This window comes from Vulpes lagopus, chromosome 4 (assembly GCF_018345385.1).
Source record: "Vulpes lagopus strain Blue_001 chromosome 4, ASM1834538v1, whole genome shotgun sequence".
Classification (NCBI taxonomy): domain Eukaryota; kingdom Metazoa; phylum Chordata; class Mammalia; order Carnivora; family Canidae; genus Vulpes; species Vulpes lagopus.
Window position 1 is genome coordinate 109,164,159 of NC_054827.1, and position 21,611 is coordinate 109,185,769.

The 21,611-nt window shown below is 40.6% G+C and overlaps 1 protein-coding gene across 9 annotated transcripts in view; it reads left to right on the plus strand.

Moving 5' to 3' along the window:
• The first annotated feature begins 1,035 nt into the window (after window positions 1–1,035).
• The window catches only part of AKAP13 (A-kinase anchoring protein 13), a 325,195-nt gene continuing 304,619 nt past the window's right edge, over window positions 1,036–21,611 (plus strand). For all 9 annotated transcript variants that reach the window (XM_041751826.1, XM_041751825.1, XM_041751827.1 and 6 more), the window contains exon 1: window positions 1,036–1,275. The gene's annotated coding sequence lies outside the window, so the exon portion shown is untranslated. The remainder of the gene's footprint in view (window positions 1,276–21,611) is intronic.

Below are 21,611 nucleotides of genomic sequence, written 5' to 3' on the forward strand. Positions count from 1 at the left end.
TTAAGTGTAGAGCTTAATGAGTTTTCATGTTTATAACTTTGTTATCCACCATCTAGATCAAAATACGGAACATTTCCAGCACCCCTCCTCCTTCTCAGCTAATAATCCCTCTAGGCCTGGGTAACCACTGTTTTTAGTTCAAACACTATCAATTCGCACGTGCTTGAACTGCTTATAAGATGTCGTTTTTTACTGAATATTTTTCTTTACATAGATTCTTTTTTTTTTTTATAGCTTTCTATTTCATCTGAGAAATAGCATCAGTGAAATAACAGTCTGATGGGACAGGTATTTTTCTCCTAATGAAACACACTGAAGCACACACACACACACACACACACACGCACAAACTATCAAAATGAAGTTTCTTCCAACCAATGGACCGTATTCTGTTTCTCAAAAGCCTCCAGGAGGGGTTTCTGAGGTCCTCTGCAACTAGAAGATTGTTAGGATTCTGTGACCGAGGAGCCAACAGTTCACGGAATGCACTGTCACCGTCCCGATGCCGCCGGCGAGCCATCCCTGCATCCCTGATCCATCCTCCATGCAAAGCACTTGTTGAAGACCTAACGACGACTCTCAAAGGCACTGGCACACGGAAGACTAAACCCCACGCTCTGACTGCAAGTGGAAGGAAACCAAAGTCAGTCATCTGAGTGCGTGTGTGGCTGGTAACCGCGGCAGCTCAGGTAAGCGCCGGCTCCCAGGAGCAGGGCGGTTTCCCGAGCCCCGGCGGGGAGGAGAGAGCGGCTGGGCAACCCCGGGAGCAGCCTCAGCCAGCCCCTCGCTCGCGCACTCCATTGGGACGCCTCGGCCGCGGGGGAGCGGCGGCGCTCCGCCTCAGCCTTCCTTAGCAACCTGAACGCACCGCCCAGGTGCCTTCCTATTGGCCTCCGGAGCTTGATGGGCAGCTCCGCAGCGCAATCCCACGTCGCAGCCCCCGGCTCCGCGCTTGCTCATGGGAGGGCTCGTAGGCGTTACCGCCCCCCGGGTGCCCCGCCCCTGCCCGAGCCGCTGGTGGCGCCTGCGCGGGGGAGCTGGAGCTGTGTGCGGGGCCAGCGCGGAGCCGGAGCAGCCGCGGAGAAGCTCCTGGGCTCCGCCGAGACCGCCGTGCCCGCTCGCCGCCTCGGCCGCCGCCGCCGCCGCCGCCGCCGCCTCAGCCTCAGCCTCCAGCCGTCGCCGCCGCCGGGCGAGCGGCCGCCTATTGTCCTTCCCGGCGGCGAAGGTGCGGAGCTGCTCCGGCTGGGCCCGCGGGGGAGCCCCGGGCGCCGCACGGTGAGAGCGCAACTTAGTTGGCGGAGTTGGGGGAAGTTTTGGGATTTGGGGAGGGGTCGCGGGCGAGGCGCGCGGCCCCTCCCCCTGCGGCTGCGCGGGGGCCGGGGCGGGGGCCGGGGCGGGGGCCGGGGCCGGGGCCGGGGCCGGGGCCGGGGGGCGGGGCCGCGGGCGGGCGGGGTGAAGGGGCGGTGCGGGGCGCCCCGCGGGCCCCCGCCTCCCCTCGCCGCCCCCTCGCCGCCCCCTCGCCGCCCCCTCGCCGCCCCCTCGCCGCTCATTGTCTGCTCCGGGCCCGCGGCGCGCCCGCCCGCTCCCCAGCCGGCGCCGGGGTCCCTCAGCCCGGGAGCCGCGGCCCCTCAGGCTCCCTCCTGACGCCGGGCTCGGCGAACAAGTGCGGCGGGCGCGAGGGAGCGGTCGCCGGGCGGGCGCGGACGGGCAGCACCCAGGGCCGCGCCCGCCTGTGGGGGGCGCCCTCCGCGGCCGCTCCCGGGCCGGGCCGCGCGGGTCGGGGCCGGACTGCGCCGCGGGCTCCGCGCTCCGCCGAGTTCAAGTGCGGCCATACTTGGAGACCAAACAAAACAGTTTTTTTTTTTTTGGGGGGGGAGGGGGGCTTGCTATTTTTTTTTTTTTCCAAAAACCACTATGAGAAGAGCTTTTTTTTTTTCTTTTTAAATTATTATTATTTTTTTATGTGGGGAAAACCCTCAGGTTTTCTTCACCAAAACAGGTTGTTTTTTTTTTGGGGGGGGGGTTTGTTTTTGGAAATACGTAGTTTTTAACAGCTCAATGACTTCATCACATTTAAGTTTTTCAAATGTTAACTGTGTACTGAGGAATTCACAATGAAGGTTGGATTGAGCAATATTTTGGTGTTCCATCTCAGCTTTTACACTCCTGGGTGAAGTTATTTTGGGAGTTTATTGCCTCGGGCATATACACAACTGAAGGAAAAAGCAGTGTGCCTTTTTATCTTATTCCAGTGCATTTCCCCTCCTCCCCCCGCCCCCCCACCCCCGCTTTGTTTTCTGAAGAACCGTCTCATTCTTTTTTTCTAAACCTTTGGATTGTCCAGATGAGAACAAATGCTGCATGTAGTTTTTGAAAGATTTTTTTTTTTTTTTTGGCAAGTTTCTAAAGGAGTTATGATCAGCTGAGATAAATCACTGTCCTGGTTCTTGTATTCCTTGGTGTCTTGTTTTGGTTTGAAAAACCAACTTTCCTCACCTGATGAGGCTGAAGGATAGTGTCTTTATGGCTTAGCACTGTACTTCTAAGCTACAACAACAAGGTCGCTTTTAGGAGTCACGGTTCTTGCTCTTGGAAGCTTGCCTTCCTGGTTGTGCAGTCGTGTGTGCCTCCTTGGGGTGGTTGCGTGGATGGAAGGGGTTGTCAGGGAGGGACATCATGTAAGCAAATGTTGCTTGCAACAGAATGTGACAAATAGGCCAGTTGCTTTTCTCCTCTGAGCTGTGATGCCGTGTTACACATACTTTTGTTTCAGGATTTCTCACAAGCTTCATTTGTTTGCCTGGCTAATAGTGTATATGTTAGTATAAATGGACTCCTCCTCTAGACTGTTATCTCCTTGAGGGCTGTTGATGGGCTTTATTTCCTACTTAGCTTTGTCCCTTCTGCGGAGAAGGACTCTTAACGCAGTGCAGGTGTTCAGCGTATGTCTGAATTGGATGAAGTGCTTTGTACTTCATCCAAGCTGGTGATAGTGTGCGTAGAACCACGGATTCTGGCAACTTACCCAAAATTGACAGTTCACTTGCAGATCTGTGATGAAATTTACTTTAAAAGGATTTCTACCCCCCCCCCCTCCCTTTTTTTTTTTTTAGGGAGATTTTATTTGAGCACAAGCAGGGGGAGCAGGAGAGGGAGAATCCTGTTCCCTGCTGAGCAGGGAGCCTGATGTGGGTGGGGCTGGATCCCAGGACCCTAGGATCATGACCTGAGCCGAAGGCAGACATTTAACCGACTGAGCCACCCAGATGCTTGAAAAGAAGTGAAGTTTAAATAGTGCACTATGGATTTTCAAAAATGTGGTTTTTGTTTTAGAAGTTTTCTCCCTTTTCTGATGAAATGATTAAGATTGCTGGACAAATCATTTCACATCTCTGCCTGTTCTCTTGTGAAATTGGGGAGGTAGTACAGTTTTGAAGAATATATATTTTTTAAGGTAGCTAGGTACATTTGAGTTCAGCTCCCCATACTTCGACTAGTTGTGAGCCTTTAGTGGGTTACTTAATTCCTCAGAGCTTCTGTGCCCTACCATACAGTGCAGTAATATATTTTGCAGTGTTCTGTGGAACATAGCTGAAATTATGTGAAGTACTTAATGGTGTGCCAGACATTAAGGAGATGCTTCTTAACCTGGTAGCTGTAATGATAATAATTTTGATACCTTTAAATGTGATTTGAAGCAGTTTTAAAAGTCTGATGCTTCTGAGTTTAGTGATTTAGCTATTTCTTTCATAAACAAGAAATCCTGAGAATTGTCTTTAGTTGAATGCTTTTTTTTTAAAGGAGCTAGTTGAACTGAATGTTCATAGAAACTGTTATCTTCCCATTAACCTTAACGGGTCTTTGGGATTTGCAGAATGGCTTGGGAGAATATGGCTGTGCATTTATAGTGTTTAGGAAATGGTGACAGATGGGTTGTTTTCAACACTTGTAGTAGGATATCCAAGTTAGTCAGTTCTAGCTTTTCTACCTTATTTTACCATAGTCTTGAAAAATAATAGGGATTATGACTACATTTCTCAAACTCAGTGTAAGATGGGATGGACTGGGAGTTAATACAGTGTTAGCATAATTCTGCAACATTAGCAAATCGCTCACTTCCCCTTCAAGATAACACCTTTGAAGGTGTCACCATTTGCGGAAGGAAGCATTGATTTAAATCCATTGTACCAGCTCCGTGTACGCTATTCATAGTACCAAATGGAGTAGATATATTCTAGAACCTGTAATCAGGACATTTCTGTATATTGAATCTCATCTTCCCATTAGTTTTCTTATAAAATAAGGTTAAAAAGTTGGACATGTAGGGTTATAGTGAACCTTCAAAAATTTTATCTGATCAGACTCAGACTCACAGATTGAAGAAAAAACATCTCTGACAAAGCTAGATGAATAAACTTGGACTTTTTGACAATCTTTTCTTTTGAAGTTAATATTTAAATGCACTTGAATAGACTTCATTATTAGTGATAGGGACAGGGGTGCATTTGGAAGCAGTGCTCCTGAGTCACCATCAGCCTGTCTTACCACTGTAAATGGGGAAAGTGGGGGAAGATGTTAGTGGAAGGAAGTTTGTTTCCTTCATACTTCCTCCTATTTATGGTCTTGAAGGCCACCTGTGGGTTGTTTGGGACAAGAAACAAATAAATAGAAGATGAATAAATAACCCATTTTGTCAGTCCTTGCTGGGGGATGGACTACTACTACTGAGATACTGTGATTGTATGAATATTTGTGTGGAACAATAGTATGCTTTCCTTTTTTACCTCTTCAGAGCTGTGTTCAGAGCCTGGCAAAGGTGGATATGAGTGTGTTCCTGTGATGCGGGTATTGGGGTGGGGGAAAAGGAAGAAGTGTGGGGAATTCACCATTTATGTCACTCTGTAGACTGTTTGGAACTATGCTTTTGAATTTTCACTTCTGATAATATCATAAGCCCTTATTTGGCCATAGCCTCTACCATCCAAAATGGCCAGTTATTCCTGAATGGTTAGGAATTAAGTAGGCATGTCACAGTGTAATTGGTTTGTCTTTTAGACAACTAAAGATGTCAAGTTAGGGAAAAGCATATAGTTATGTAAAGAATTTCATGGAACCCAAGTTGATTCTCTAATGGTGATCTCTACTAAAAAAAAGGGGGGGGGGCATGATATGGAGCCACATGTCTGGTTTCACATCCAAACTTTGCTGTTTATTGGCTTGTGTCCTTGAGCAGCTGCTTCATCTGTCTCAGACAGAAGATCTTTACTTGTAAAATAAAAACAAATTTAATATTAATCATCTATCACATGACTGTCGTGAGAAATGCACGAGATAAAATACAAATGCTATGTCATTTTGTAACTTTATTGGTTGGCTGCTGGTTTGGATAAAATTAAAATCCTAGTTGAAAAGAGGAAAACATCCAACTATATTGGTTTTCCTTTTTTTTTTTTTTAATAAAAGATAATTAAAATATACTATATTACCATTCTCCTTGCTTAGGAAAATTGATATGTTTTACTTTGGCTTTTCTCAGTTTTCCTTCTATAACATTTGTCATGGAATATTTTTCTAGACTCTAAAGAAATTTTAGTTCACGATGCTTGCTGTTAGACCTGAGTTACTGTGAAATCACAGGAACTGACTTTGGATGCCAATTCCTGAAGTCAAGTTCAACCACAATAAACAGCGAACAAAGAATGTCAGAATATTTCAAGAGTACAAAAGAAGCTAGTGTAGTTGTCTGATGTTTACTGATTCATTTTCCAAAATAATTTTTTTGATTGGTTATCTCAGATCAGGGGACTGTGCCTCATGTGTGCCAGATGTTATACTCTGTGTTTTACCTACATTTCTTATTTAATTTTGAAAACAAAGCTATGAGGCAGGCATTATTATGCTGTTTTAGTATGGGGAAACAACCCCCAAAGTGATCACACAGCTATTAAACTAAAATTTGAACTCTGATAATTCTGGCTCCAAAGGTTAGGCTTTTCACAATATTGATGCTGTAACCTGGAAAGAGTATATTGTTAAAACAAATCAAGTTTATTGAAATACTATTTATATAGGAAAATGTACCTGGTTTTAGTATATGGAGTTTGACGAATTTTGTCAAATGTGTCCATGCAGATCACAGCACAAAATATGGAGCATTTCCATCATCCTGGAAAAGTTTCATTGCAACTCTGGCCAGTACTCCCCTTGACCCTCACCACGTGCCTGCCTCACCATAGGCAACCTTAGTTAGTCTCTCTGCCCTCTGTCATTGTTTTGCCTACATTAGAGGTCCTCAAACTACAGCCCTCAGGCCATATCTGGCCTACTGCCTCCTTTTTTTTTTTTTTTTTTAATATTTTATTTATTTATTCATGAAAGACACAGAGGCAGAGACATAGGCAGAGAGAGAAGCAGGCTCCATGCAGGGAGCCCGATGTGGGACTCGATCCCAGGTCTCCAGGATCACGCCTTGGGCCAAAGGCAGGCACTCAACCGCTGAGCCAACCAGGCATCCCTACTGCCTGTTTTTGTAAATAAAATTTTATTGGGACTTGGCAGTGCTCATTTGTGGCTCATTTGTGCTACAGCGGCAGGAGAGTAGTGAGTAAGAGACCCTGTGGCCCGCAAAGCCACACATTATGTACTGTCTGGCCTTTTACAGAAAATGTTTGCTGATCCTTGTGTTCTACATAACAAAATGCAGTGGTCACAGCTAAGAAAAGGAACAATTTTATTAATATCATTCAGTGCATATTCAGCTTTCCCTATTTGTCCTGCAGATATCTTTCTTTAATTGATTTAAAAATTTAACCAGGGCAAAATCAGGGTTTACTCAGTACATTGTTACCTCTTTAGTCTTTATTTTCTCATTATTTAGTGTATAATTTATATTCACTAAAATTCAGTAGCATTCTGTGAGTTTTGACAGACGTAGACATTCACATAACCACTATTTCAATGAAGATATGTATGGAATGGTTCCTTTATCTCCTAAACCAAATTCTTCTGAGCCCCTTTGTAGTCAACCCATTTTCCACTCTCAGACCCTGGACACTACCCATCTGTTTTCTGTCTCCATGTTTTTTTTTTTTTTTTTTCCAAAACGTCATGCAAATGGAATCATACAGAATGTGGGCTTTTTTTTTCTTTTCATTTGCTTAGTGACTAATGATGTTAAGCATCCTTTCATGTAATTATTTGCCATTCTTCAAATGGCAATGTGTTCAAATGTGTCTGTTCAAATTTTTACCCATTATAAAGATTAAATTGCTTTATTATTGAATTTTGAGTGTTCTTTTTTTGTGTGTGAAGGTTTATTTTAGAGGGATGGAGAGAGAGCGAGCAGGGCAGAGGGACAGAGGGAGAAAGAGTCTTAAGCAGATTCCCACTGAACATAGAGCCTCACGTGGGGCTTGATCTCATGACCCTGAGATCAGGACCTGAACCAAAACCAAGAGTTGGATGCTTAACTGATTGAGCTACTCAGGTGCCCTGAGAGTTCTATATGTATATTCAAGAACCAGATACATGATTATTGTTTGCAAATACTTTTTCGTAGTCTGTGGCTCTTCTTTTTTTCTTCTTCTTTTTTTTTCTCTTCTTTTTTTTCCCTAAAGATTTTATTCATTTATTCATGAGAGACACACAGAGAGAGGTAGAGACAGAGGCAGAGGGAGAAGCAGGCTCCATGCAGGGAGCCTGATGTGGGACTCGATCCTGGACCCCGAGATCACGCTGAGGTGAAGGCAGATGCTCAACCACTAAGCCACCCAGAGTCCCTCTTTATATTCTCTTAATGTCTTTTGAAGAGCAGTTCTTTTGATAATGTTGAAGGTTTTTTTTTGTTTTCTCCCATGGGTCATGTTTTTGATGTAGTATCTGAGAAATCATCACCTAACCTAAACAAAAACACTTTTCCTGTATTTTCTTCCAAAAGTTTTATAGTTTAAAATTTTGCATTTAGGTTTATGATTCACTTTGAGTTAATTTTTCTAAATGGCTCAGGGTATGAATTTATTTTTTTGCTTTTAGATAAGCAGTAGTTCCAGAAATTACTTTTTTAAAGGATTTTTATTTTTTCAGAGAGCATGCATGTGAGTGGGGAGAGGGTCAGATGGAGAGTCTCAAGCAGACTCCCCACTGAGCATGGGGCCTCATACAGGACTTGATCTCCTGATCCCGAGATCATGACCTGTGCTGAAAGCAAGAGTTGGACGCTAATCAGCAGTCACCCAAATGCAACAGTTAGTTTTAGAAAATACTTTCTCCATTGTATTACCTTTGTTGAAAGTCAGTTAATCATTCTACCTGTAGGTCTGTATCTGGATTCTGTTACATTGATCTGAGTCTTTCATTTCATCTTTATCACACTGTTGATTATAGGTTTATAGTAAGTCTTGAAATCAAAATGTGGTTTCTCTAATTGTGTTACTTTCTCAGAAGTATTTTTGAGTATTCTAGTTGCTTTGCCTTTCCAGGTACATTTTAGAATCAGCTTGTTATTCTCAGGTACCTTTTAGAATCAGCTTGTGGTTCTCTGTAATCCTGTTGGGATTTTTGATTGGCATTGAATTGAATCTATAAATTGTGAGAATTGACATCTTAATAATATTGAGCCATGAACATACCAGAACTGTTTTTTGATATTTTCATTAGTGTTTTGCACTTTTCAGTAATTGGACCTTGCATGATATATATATATATATATATATATATATATATATATATATATAATTTCTGATGCTGTTGCGAATGAAGCTTCTACAATTTCAATTTCCAGGTGTTCACTGCTGGCATATATTTTAGTTTTAGAAGCCTTTTTTGTAGGTTGTTTGGGATTTTCTACATAGTAGTGTCATCAGCAAATACAGGCAGTTTGATTTCTTCCTTTGCAGTCTGCATGTTCTTTATTTCTTGCTTTATTGACCTGGCTAGAACCTCCAGTGTGATGCCGAGTAGGAGTATTAAAAGTGGACATCCTTTATTCATGTTAGGGGACAGAAAACTTTCAATGTTTCACCATACATATGATGTTCCAGGCTTACCCCAGAGAGAATGTGGGTTTGGGTCCAGACTACTGCAGTAGAGTATCACAATAAAGCAAGTCAAATTAATTTTTTGCTGTGTTTATACTGTAGTCTATTAAGTATGGGAAAGTGTCGTTGTTTTTTTTTTTTTAAAGCCTATACCCTAATTAAAAATACTTTCTTGCTAAAAAATGCTATCATCTGAGCTTTCAGTGATTTGTAATCACCAGTCACATTTAATTATAACAAATATAATCACAGTGGAAAAGTTTGAAATACTACTGCAGGATTTACCTAAATATGACACAAAGGCACAAAGTGAGCAAGTACTGTTGGAAAAGTGGCTCCGAGAGACTTGCTTAATGCAGGGTTGCCACAAACCTTCAATTTTTAAACAATGCAATTATCAGTGAAGTATGATAAAATGAGGTATGCTTGTACTTATAGTTTGTTTCTGTATGTGTCCTTTATCATGTAGAACTTCTTTCCTGTTTCTAGTTTGTGGAGAGTTTATTATGAATGGATGTTCTGTGTTGCCAAAGGCTTTCTTTCTCCCCATCTTTTGGGACAATCATGTGTTTTTTCTTCTTTACTCTGTTGATGTCTGATTTTGGAACTTTGAACTAGCTTTGTGTTCTTAGGATAATCCTGGGTTGGTCATGATGTTTCTTTCATACCTTGGATTCAGTTTGCTAGTGAAATTTTTTATTTGTTTCATTTGTCTCCTATTTATGTTAAAATTCTTGATTATATATAATACGCATAATAGGATTTCTGTTAATCCCATTATGTCTATTTTTATGGACTGATTTTTCTTCTGTTATGGGTCAAGTGTTCTTCTTTGCATGTCTAGTAATTGCTTCTTGGATTCCAGAAATGTCAATTTTAAGTTACTGATTGCCAGATTTTGCTCTTTTAAAGCAGTTTCTCAACCTTGGTCTTACATTTTGGTCCAGGTACTTCTCTGTTTGGGGCCTGTTCTGTGCTTTGTAGAGTGTGTAGCATCATTCCTTACCCATTATATGCCACTTGTGACAACCAGAATTGTCTCCGGACACGCTGAAAGTCCACTGGCAGGAGGAGAAATCATTTCTAATATGAGAGGCACTGTTTTAAAGAAGATTGGATTTTATGTTTGCAGGTTAAATTGTTAGCATGATACTTCTGAGGCTTATTTCCATTACTTAGTCTCAAGTTTCCATTGAAGAATTGGATGTTCTCTTCTCTGATCAGAATATGAATGTCTGCCAGCCTTGTGCCAACTGTGGGATTATTTAGCTTACAGTTTTGGGTCCTTCTTTGCCTGCCCACATAGATTTTTAAAATATGCATGTATAGCTTAATATTTAACATCATACTCGAGGAGACCAGTCTGTGCTGAGCTTTGGAGTTCTAAGATTCCTCAGCGTTTGCAAGCTTTCAAGTCTTCCTTCTCCACTTAACAAGATTGCCATGCTTTGCTCAGGACTGACCTCGTTGCACCGGCCCTCCAGTGTGCCTCTAGGCAGAGAGGTTGTGGGGCTCATCTTGTCTGTTCTCTTCTTTTAGGGATTGCAGCCCTTTGCCCCTGTTGTCCAGTGTCTAAAAGACATTGCCTTATATTTTGTTTTTCTAGTTACTGGAGGAGGTGTTGGCAGGATAAGGCTGGGTCCAGTTACTCTATCATGATTGGAAACTGAATGAATGTCTCTTTGAAGAGTGTACTTTATTGGTGGTGCTGAAAGTCTTGTTATAGGATTCATCAAATGAATCCTATAACAAGGGTATAAATATCAGAGTAACATTTTTTTTTAAAGATTTTATTTATTTCTTCATGAATGCCACAGAGGGAGGCAGAGACATAGGCAGAGGGAGAAGCAGGCTCCCTACAGGAAGCCCAATTGGGACTCGATCCCAGGACCCTGGGATCACGACCTGAGCCAAAGGCAGACGCTCAACCACTGAGCCACCCAGGCGCCCTCAAAGAAACATTTGTTAAATATATGCTGTCTAGCCTAGCCCTTATCTGGAGGGGACTACAGAAAAGTAGTTATCTTCCACCTGAGGAGGGACATACATAGTGCATATATAAGATTGAATCAAAGATGTGAAATGCTCTAGTGATGAAAAGAAAGAAAAAAATCACTGTGGTATGATATTTTCATACAGAAATGCATTCTTTTACAGTTTTGTTCTTTAGCGTATACGTATGGCACTGTCAGTGGAAGAGTACTGGTTCTTTCAGATGCATTTGGCAACTTATTTGCTATGTGACTTTAGGTAACTCAGTTTTTTTTTTTTTTCTGTAAAATGGGCATATAACCTCCCTTGTAGCATTGTTTGATAATTTATTCAACATATTTGAGTGCCTTGTGTGTGAAGTACTATTGCATGTGATGGGAATTCAGTGACAATTAAGAGGCAGTTGCTGCCATCAAGGAGCTGACACTCTAGTGAGGGGAAAAGAAGATAAATGATGGGACACCTGAGTGACTGAGTCGGTTAAGCATCTGCCTTTGGCTCAGGTCATGATCCTAGGGTTCTGGGATCAAGTCCCACGTTGGGCTCCCTGCTCAGTGGGGAGCCTGCTACTCCTCTCCCCACTGCTTGTGCTCTCTCTCACTCTCTCTGTTTCTGTCTCTCAAATAAACTCTTAAAAAAATATGAATCAGTGAACAGTTTTAGTGAAGTGATAATTTTAGGAATGATATGACGAGTATTAGAAATTGGAGTGTAAAACAGGACCTCTTGGAGATGAGATTTGAGCAGAGACCTGAAGAAAGTGGAGGGAACAAACCACCTGAATCTCCCTGGATGTTCCAGGCAGAAGGAACATCCAGACGAAGAGCTTGAGGTAGTAGTATGAACCGGGAGGTTGGTTTGGCTAGAATGGGGCTAGGAGGGGAAACTACAGGAGATAATGTGTAGGAGGCAGAGGCCACATTACACAGGCTTTTAAGAATGGTGGGAAACATCTGAAAGGTTTGAGCAAGGAATGACAAGAGCCGATTTTGGTTTTAAAAGTTTGTGCACTTAGAAACAGGAGTAGAAACAGGGCCACTGAGAGTTTCACAGTAGTTCATTCTGGAGAAAGAAAACGGTAGCATGGATTAAGGTGGTAGTAGTTGAAAGCAGTGAGAAGTGGTTGGAATCATCATACATTTTGAAGAGAGAATTGATAGGATTATTTAGCGATTGAAAAAAGGGCTTCAAAGGGAAGAAAGCAATCCAGAATGATTCCAAATATTTTAGTTAACTGGCTGAATGGTGCTGTGGTTTCCTGAGGGTGGGGAAAGATGTGAGTGAGTTTGTTGGGAGGAATAAATTGTTATTTCTCTTTTGTATGTGCTATGTTTGAGATTTGTGAGATTTTAAGTGAAGATGTATAAACTCCTGGCACATGGCAGGGTCACATGACATGGTCTCTAATAATAATAATGACAGTGGCAAACAACAACGAGGTATGTCTAAGGGGCTACCTATAAGTGAGGGAAGTAGTAGTGACCTAAACAATACCTGGCCTATTAAATCCAGGTCAGTTGGGACTGTAAACATGCTGAAAACTCTTCTAACCCAAGCATGAGAAAAATATTAGTGAAATCTGTTGTACATTTCCAATCTCTAAGGATATCTGATTTTTTAATGTGATGCAGGGGTGTTGTGTGTATTTCGCATATGCTAGAGAGTCTGGAAGGAGGCTATTGCAAATTGTTTAGTTGTGTTCAAGGAGTGAGATGATAGGGTCTTTTTTTTTTTATCTTCTAAATGTTTCCCATTGTATACATTTTTCTTTAGTCTTAATATATTTTTTAAGTAAATGGTACCCCCAACATGGTGCTCGAATGCACAACCATGAGGTCAAGAGTCACATGCTCCACTGACTGAGCCAGCCAGGTGCCCCTAGTCTTATTTTTAATAAAGGGAGTTAGTGTTTTTGGAGAGTCCTGCTCAGTTGGTGAGCTTCTGGGCTGATGAATTTCATTTGTCTGTGGGGACTTCTTCCCAAAGCTGGGTCTTTGACTATGGTCTGTTGTCTTGAAAAGTTTCAGCCCTTCATCACAGGGAGACATCAGGTAAGAGAGTAGGGGTGGTTTTGATATAGGTCAATAACAGCTCCTGGGAAAATTATTAGCACATGTTCTCCCCACCTTGCTAGATTGTGGCCCTATTTTGTTCAAAGGGGACATTATTCAGCACTTGAAGTTTGTTGGGCAGATCAGTTGAGATAAATTGAACTGAACATGATTTTATATATATATATATACACACACACACACATATACGCACATATGTATATGTATATATGTATTTTATTATTATTTATTTATTTTTTGTGTATATATATATTTTTAAAATCTGAATTATATTGTCAGCATTAACTTAGTTTTTTAGGAGTATTCCTTTTCTCAGGTGACAACTGCTAAAAGGAGTAGATATGTCAGGTTTTTTTTTTTTTTTTTTTGCATGTTTGACGTTTTCTGTAATTCCTGAATCACTTCTAAAAACCCTCAGTGTTATGTAAATGGTATCTGTAAATAAATCCCCCTACTTGGTCTTGGCAGTTGAGTTCTGCTGTCTAAAGTAGGTGTGTTTCTGGGGTGGGAGAAGGTAAGCCCATTGCAGCATTGCATGGAAATAATGTTACCTTTTACAAGCTGGAAGAAAATGTGTTTTTTTTTTTTTTTTTTCACTTTGCGTACTTTGTGCATGGCATTGCAGTTTGGGAATTATTTAGGAAAAAAAAATGTGGCAACAAGAGTTGAGAGCTAGAGTTCTAATTGTTCATTTGGTCACATGAGGCCTTTGGGGCCTGGCCGAGGTGCTTTCTCTGTTGGAGGATTAAGGATCTATATGGGTCAGTGGACAGGAATGACCGAAGCTGTTGCCTCGCCCTCCTGCTAAAATGGTGATGTATGCCTGGAGCAGGGGATAGTGTGTATTTAAGAGACTTTTGCAGTCTAGATAGATCTTTTGAGGCAGGCCTAGTTCCTAAGAGGTGTTTTCTAAAAAAAAATGAAGTCATTAAAAGAAAGAAGAAACGTTTATTAGGTGCCTACCTATATATTGTGCGTTCCTTTATATTCTCTTAATTCCTTAAAATAACGCTATAAGATAGGTATCCTCCCTTTCCTCCTGAACCTTTTTTTGATGAGAAAATGGGGGTTCAGAGATTGTACTTTTTGCCCTTTTCAGGTTAGTGAACTATAATTTTCATCCAGGACTTTGTGACTATAAATATACTGTAGTTTTATTATATATAGTGTAAATCTTTTTTTTTTTTTTTTAACTCTGATATAGTTATATCCAGAATTGCCAGCTTAAAATTCCAGCTTGTTCATGTTGAAAGTACAAAATCATTGTGGTCTGCTCTTAGAGTTTTCCTAGAATTCTTAAAAACATGCTAGGCTTCCCTATTTGTGCCTTGAAAGTAGCAGAAACTTACCAGTAAAATTGTATTTTTACTTCACATGCAGGAGTTTTGTGGATCAACATTAATAATTAACATTTACACACTCTTTCACGTCTTCAGAGTGTTTTGCAAACAGTTAATTAGTTCATGTTTAATCTATATTGGAAGTTGAAAAACCAGTTTTTTAGGTTCATTTTAGTAGTACAGAAGTGTTCCTGGTGGATGATAAGGAGTCTTTAGTGAGAAAAATGCAGTTATGCACCATGCAATCTATGAGACCTCTTTCCTCAATCCCCTCGCTCTGTGCCCAGATCTGCTTTATTAAGCATGTTTTTGGGGTGTACATCTTCTCCTTAATGCAAAGGAATGGTCATGTGAACTGAAAGAAAGACAGGGTTCAGGATGGTCAGGGAAAGACCTGGGTGATTCAGTGACCTGTGTTTTAAGTTTCTTTTCTGTAGTTCCTTCAGTATGAATTGTTCTTACCTAATTCCTGTGGGGGTTTTGAGGGATGGGAAGGGATTGGCACAGAGACTGGCAGATGAACAGAGTCATTATACGCGCTAATTTCTGGGAAAAATTCTTTTCTTTTTTACTTCTGGCTTAGGAGATAATAACCCTGTAACTGAATACTTAGCTGGTTTCCTCACTACCACTTGTCACTTGATTCCATCTCCTCTCCCCCTCCACCAGTAAAATGGCTTTTACTTGGCAATGTTATGTAGTGGGGAAAAAGACTTGGAAGAAGACTTGGAGACTAGACCCAGTTCAGCTGTATTTCTGTCACAAAACTAGCTGTGCAACCTTGAGCAAATTACTGCTTTCTTCTCCCCCTGAGTTCTTTGAGATGTGTTAACCTTTCATTGAGTGCTACAAGGGTGGCGGAGGAGGATAGGAAACTTACACTCTTGGATAGGAAGCAGGACAGAGGATATTTTAACATGAGTGAGGATTCTTCAAAGTTGCAGTGACTTCTTCCTTCCTACTTTGGTTAGAATAATTAAATTATTCTCTTGCTATTGTTGCCAGCCACAAAACTGCACTTTAAAATATCTTTCTTTTTCTAATACAGAGCAATAAATAGAACCACTTGATAAATATTGTGTCTGGGTGATTTCCTAAAACAGGACGTGCGAGTTCCATTTCATCATTGCTTATAGCCTGGTCATTCAGAGGGACCTCTTCATGAATCTTTGTCTAAATGTCCTTGCCAGGGAAGTTTTAGTATGTCATGGCAGAAAGGAGAAGAATTCTGAGAGCTTGGATGTGTAGTTGATTAAATTTTTATCATTAGTGGGAATCTGTTCTTTGAATTGGGGCCGGATAGGAATGGCCCTGAGTTTTTCCCTCTGCCAAATAGTGTTGTTTTCAGGCCTTTCTCTTTTTTCTTCTTTCCCTGTCCTTCACTTCTGGAAAATCTGAAAACCTAAAGGTACAGTAAGTTGGGTTTTGAACCTTCTTGTAACATTAAATACACCCAGGTTTAAACTTGAACCTTTTCCACTATTTCTGATAACTTGGAAGGAACGTTGTACAGCTGGACCCTGAATAATGCTAGATGTGAACTTTTAGTAATTGGGATTGACTTAAATATTTAAAGCCACTTTTATTTTTGAAGGATGGCTACAGGTAACTTTTTTTTTTTTAACGTTTTTGGATAAAGAGACCTTTGGTCTTTTGGCTAAGACAAATTATGTATATAAATTAGGAAAGATGAAAGTTTTCTTCTGGAAACACCTAGTTGGTTAGAGCAGTATTGTAAATGACAGAAATAAATGTTTTTTTTTTTTTTCTAAGATTGTGCCAGCAACCAGGATGAATGAATGTTTTTCTTGTTTACATGAAGTATCTTGGATTGCACCTCTTTAATCTTCCTTCCTTCCTTCCTTTCCTTCTTTCCTTCATTAGAGAGAGGGGGAGGGGCACAGGGAGACGGAGTGAGGAAGAATCCCAAGCAGGCTCCTAGCATGGAGCCTGACACAGTGGCTAAATTTCACGACCCTGAGATCATGACCTTAGCTGAAATCAAGAGTCAAATGCTTACTCCACTGAACCACCCAGGTGTCCCACCTCTTTAACTTTTCCATTATGTCTTTGCCCACTGTATGTTTCCTCCCTTCTGGTTAATTCAGTAGGACTCATTTGTTACACTGCAAACTGACTCCCTGCAGATAAGGTGATAACTGACACCTGTATTTCCTCTAGATTATAAGCCCCTGGAGGGTAGATTTTATCTGCTTTGTTCATCACTGTATCCCTAGCACCTAGCATTGTGCACTGCACATAGAAGTTAGTTACTATGCAGGCAGTATTTGGATTGTTGATGGATGGATGAACTTGTGACAGAACTGTACATATTTTCTTATAATATTTTTATTTTTTAAAAAGATTTTATTTATTTATTCATGAGAGACAGAGAGAGAGAGAGAGGCAGAGACACAGGCAGAGGGCTCCATGCAGGGAGCCCGACGTGGGACTCAATCCTGGGTCTCCAGGATCACACCCTGGGCCGAAGGCAGGCACTAAACCGCTGAGCCACCTGGGCTGCCTAGAACTGTACATATTAATGATATATGCAAATTATTGAACAATTAATAAAATCTACCCTGTTGAGAATAAACATATTGTAGTTTTCTCTTCCTGGAATTGTTTGTAGTTTGAGTCTGGTGAGTTAAATCATCCTTTTTGGGGAAGAGAAGCGCCATGTTGAATAGAAGACTGGCTAGTGTTGACCAAGGCTGGTGGTAAAATCTGTACAGCTCTTGCTTGGTTTTTGTGCTTGGTCAGTGTAGGTCACTTTATGTTTTAAACTGTCTAGCTGTTGCTTTACCTTTTAAACTGTTCAGCAGCTCAACACTGACATGAGACTAGGTGTGGCTTGTCTGCCTAATTTTTAAGAAATGTTATATAGTAATTTTCAAACATACTCAGAGAAAACCTCAAGTAGACAGTAGAATTGACCCCTGTGTGCCCATTATGCCAGATTCTAGACATTAGCAAGATTTTGCTGTTCTCTTCATACATCAGTTTTTAAACTGAAGTTTCACTGAGATATAATCCATATAAGGTAAAATTTACCCCTGCTTCACTTGAATATGCTTATTCTAGTAGTCTTGAAAGTCACTACAAAACTATCATTTTCTTAATAGGGATACTTAAATGGTATTTTTACTCCAATATATAATACTGTAAACGATGAGATGTCTCTGCAAATCGTGGCATGGTATGTTTCAGGGATATGGAACCAAAGACTAACTCACAGCAAATGAATGCTGAGTAGCCTTTTTGCCTTTCAACGGAAATCATTGCAGAAATAGGACCGTAAACCTTCTATTAAGCACTTTTGTATGAAATCTGAGGTTTCTGTTAAATTAGACATGGGAAATTAAGCAAAGCTGCACAAATGACTGACCTGGGCAGTTTTTTGAGTTCTTCTCCTTAATGGTAGGCTTCCCCCCCCCCCCCCCCCCCCGCCCTTCTCCTCAGATGATTGTTTATCTCTTTTTTTTTTTTTTTGATTGTTTATCTCTTAATACCAGTATAAGAATGTTGTGAGTTACACGAAATGATTTTTGGTTTCATGTCAGTAGTTTTTTCACTTCCCTTCATAGAACTTAGTAAATTTATTTTCCCTTGATGATCTGTTTTTTTTTTTTTTCTTTAAATGCATTCCCATTTCTTTTGATTTTTGTGAAGAAAATACTTTTTAGGTAACTGAATATCTTTGTGAATCTCGTACTTCCTTAATAATTCATTTGGTCATGTATATAGAAATCGTGTTGATTTTTCACATGCTTCCCAATTCAGGTCATCTTAAAAGTTCATTTGAAGCCTTAGGAAATACTGACTTACTGGTCTTTCATGGTCGCTATTTGTATATATTATGTTATAAGCTCATGGATTCTAAGGTGCATTTTTGGCTGCTTTGCCAAAAGTCTTATGGCAGTGTAAAGATTACCCCTTTAATAGTTAACTTGCTAGCATATGTGCCTGGAAAGAGAGCATTTTCGTTCCTAGTCTAAGTAAAAATAATGGACTCAAATATGAAAGGAAATTCAGGAAAAAAATTATCTATTTTCTCCTTTCAGCTTTGGTGCCTGTTGAAACCAAAGGGACAAGGTCACTAATATAATAGAGCTGTCATTATTAGGAGCCTTTTTTGAGCTAGGTATCTTAGGGTTTACCAATTCTCAGCTCTGCAAGGTATTTTTATGATTTTGCCAGAAGAGGAAATTGATATTTGACAAGGTTAATTAGTTTTGAGTGTACTTCAACAAGCACTTAATGAGGGCATGCTATATGTCAGGCACACTGTTAAGTGCCAGGGATCCAGGGATGAATGAAACTTAAGACATGGTTGCCGCCCTTAAAGTGCTCATGGTTTTGTTTCTTGATTATTATGTGATAGCAGCAATTGTAATTGTAATAATTTCCATCACTTATGACTGCTGTGCCAGGCTGAGTACTGTGCGCTCTGTATACCTTTCTTTTTAATCCCCACAGCCCTCCGGGGTGGGTCTGTTCCTACTGGGTTTCATGGAGTCTGAGTGCTCGGGGTCACACAGTTGGTGTGTGGCAGAGTTGGGACTAGAACATGGATCTCTAATTCTAGGGCACAAGTCCTTTATATGTGTGGTCAAGAACATTTCTAGCAAGGCTTGAAATAAGTAATTATGTGAAAGGGACATCATTGTGAGCTGTGATTTTGGCAGAACTTTATACAGCTTTGACTTGGTTGGTAGATTTATTTTTATGATTAACTTTCTACTATATTATTTCTTATCCTAGAAGTCCTCAGTTTTCATGACTCATGAAAGACGTTTTTATTTTAGTTTTATTAAGAATGGTAATGTACAGTTCTTCTAGAAATTTGGGAATTACACGTAAATAGAACAAAGTATACTTCTGAATAAATGACACTACCTAGAACATTTTTTTTGGTACAATTTGGTGTTTTTCTCTCCAGACTTGAAAATCTATAGAGGTTTTATGTGTGTGTGTGTGTGTGTGTGTCTACATTTACATATATATACCATTTGTGATCATATTCCATACACTCTTGAGTACAAGAAGATTATAAAACATATTACATGACAATACTTTTACATGCTATCAAGTAACCTAACACAGTTATTTTAATGGCCAAATATAGTATTTCATTGTGTGGATTTAGATTTATCCTCAGTTTACTAATTACCCTCAGTTGAATAGTTGTCTATCTTCTTCACTTCCTCTTTCCCCTCTTCCCTGCCTCATCCCCACTATTATAAACATTGCTGTGATGAACAGCCATGTTTGTACATTTTTGTATCCTTGTTTATCTCTTTCTTACCGAAGTGGAATTGCTAGGGCAAAGGCTGTATATTTCAACAGCTTTTAAGAGATAACGCCAAGTTGTCTACAGAAAGCTTTTATCATTGGTCCAGTATGATTATCTGTTTACCATTTCTCCCTAACTTTTAGAAAGAAAGTTTTAAAAAAATCCAACATTTAAAAGAAAGTTTTAAATGCCATAATAGAATTACTAGCAAACAATTATAAATAAAAGGGAAGAGTTTGGAATAAGAATTGTAGAGATGATAGGGAGTAAGGTCCCCTTTTATACAGAGCGCTCTATGAGAAATTATCTGTTGCATATCCGATGAGATCAGGCGTGTTCAGGGTGGTATGACCGTAGACTATCTGTTGCATATCTGAATGAATATTAGAAGCTTTTAATATTATGGGCAGCCCGGGTGGCTCAGCAGTTTAGCGCTGCCTTCCGCCCAGGGCGTGATCCTGGAGACCTGGGATTGAGTCCCACGTCAGGCTCCCTGCATGGAGTCTGCTTCTTCCTCTGCCTGTGTTTCTCTCTCTCTGTCTCTCTCTCTCTCTCTCTCTCATGATTTGATAAATAAAATCTTAAAAAAAAAAGTCAGCCATTTTAAGTGCCTGCTGCTGATGACAGTTAAAAAAAAAAAGCATTTAATATTAATGTTACATGGGGCACCTGGCTGGCTCAGTCAATAGAGCATGTGACTCTTGATTTTGGGGTTGTGAGTTTGAGCCCCACATTGGGTGTAGAGGTTACTTAAAAAAATATAAAATCTTGGAGTGCCTGGGTGGCTCAGTTGGTTAAGTCTCTCTCTTTCTCTTTTTTTAGATTTTATTTATTTACTCAGGAGAGACACAAAGAGGTAGAGACATAAGCAGAAGGAGAAGCAGGCTTCCCTAGGGAGCCTGTTGCAGGACTTGATCCCACTCTGGGTTCATGACTGCAGCCAAAGGCAGATGCTCAACCACTGAGCCACCCAAGTGGACACCCAGGTGTCCCTAAGTGCCTGACTTTTGGTTTCAGCTCAGGTCATGATCTCGGGGTCCTGAGATCAAGCCCCATGTTAGGCTCCACACTCAACAGGAAATCTGTTTCAGGTTCTCTCCCTCTGTCCCATCTCCTGCTTGCTTGCTTGCTTGTTCACTCTCTCTCGCTTGCACTCTTTCTCTCAAATAAATAAGTCTTTAAAAAATAAAATCTTTAAAAAATAAAAATGTTTCGTCTAGTTTACTTATAAAGATGCATAATCTACATATGCTCCTCAAATCACAGTTAAGTGTTGACATTCTGCTTTAAATAACCCAGAAAATAAGCAAATTAAACAATGGACTGTGCTTTTGACTTATTAATATAATCATTTTTCTTTGAGACAAAGATGAACTAATTGATCCCAGCTATGGTAGCATTGATTTTTTTTTTTTTTTTAAGCAGATAACGTTTGCCAAGATTTTCTGTGCTATGGGTAGGAAGAGTGTTGCCTGACAAGTTAAAGTCAGATTGATGCATAAGTTCATCTCCTGGCACTATTAATGCTTCTCTTGGGCATTCTTAGGTGTATTATCTTGCTGTTCTTTAGCCTATTCCCCATTGCAGAGGAGCTGGTTAATTTAGTAGATAAATCATATCACTAGAAGTAAAAGAGGGTTCCATAATAGTATTATCCTGGGACATGTTATTTATTTGTGAGAGGACTTCTGTGGTCATCTTGGAAGGACCTAGTTTTGACAAAGTGTACCTAATTGTTGAACTGTTCAGATTTCATTGCTGTCTGGGTGTTATTTTGACTTAGAAGGACCCTCTGTTGAGGACTTCTCTTTGCCAACCTGAATTGCCAAAGAGCCTCTGTTTTGGAAATCTTTTGGGGTTAGGTGAACTCCCCTCA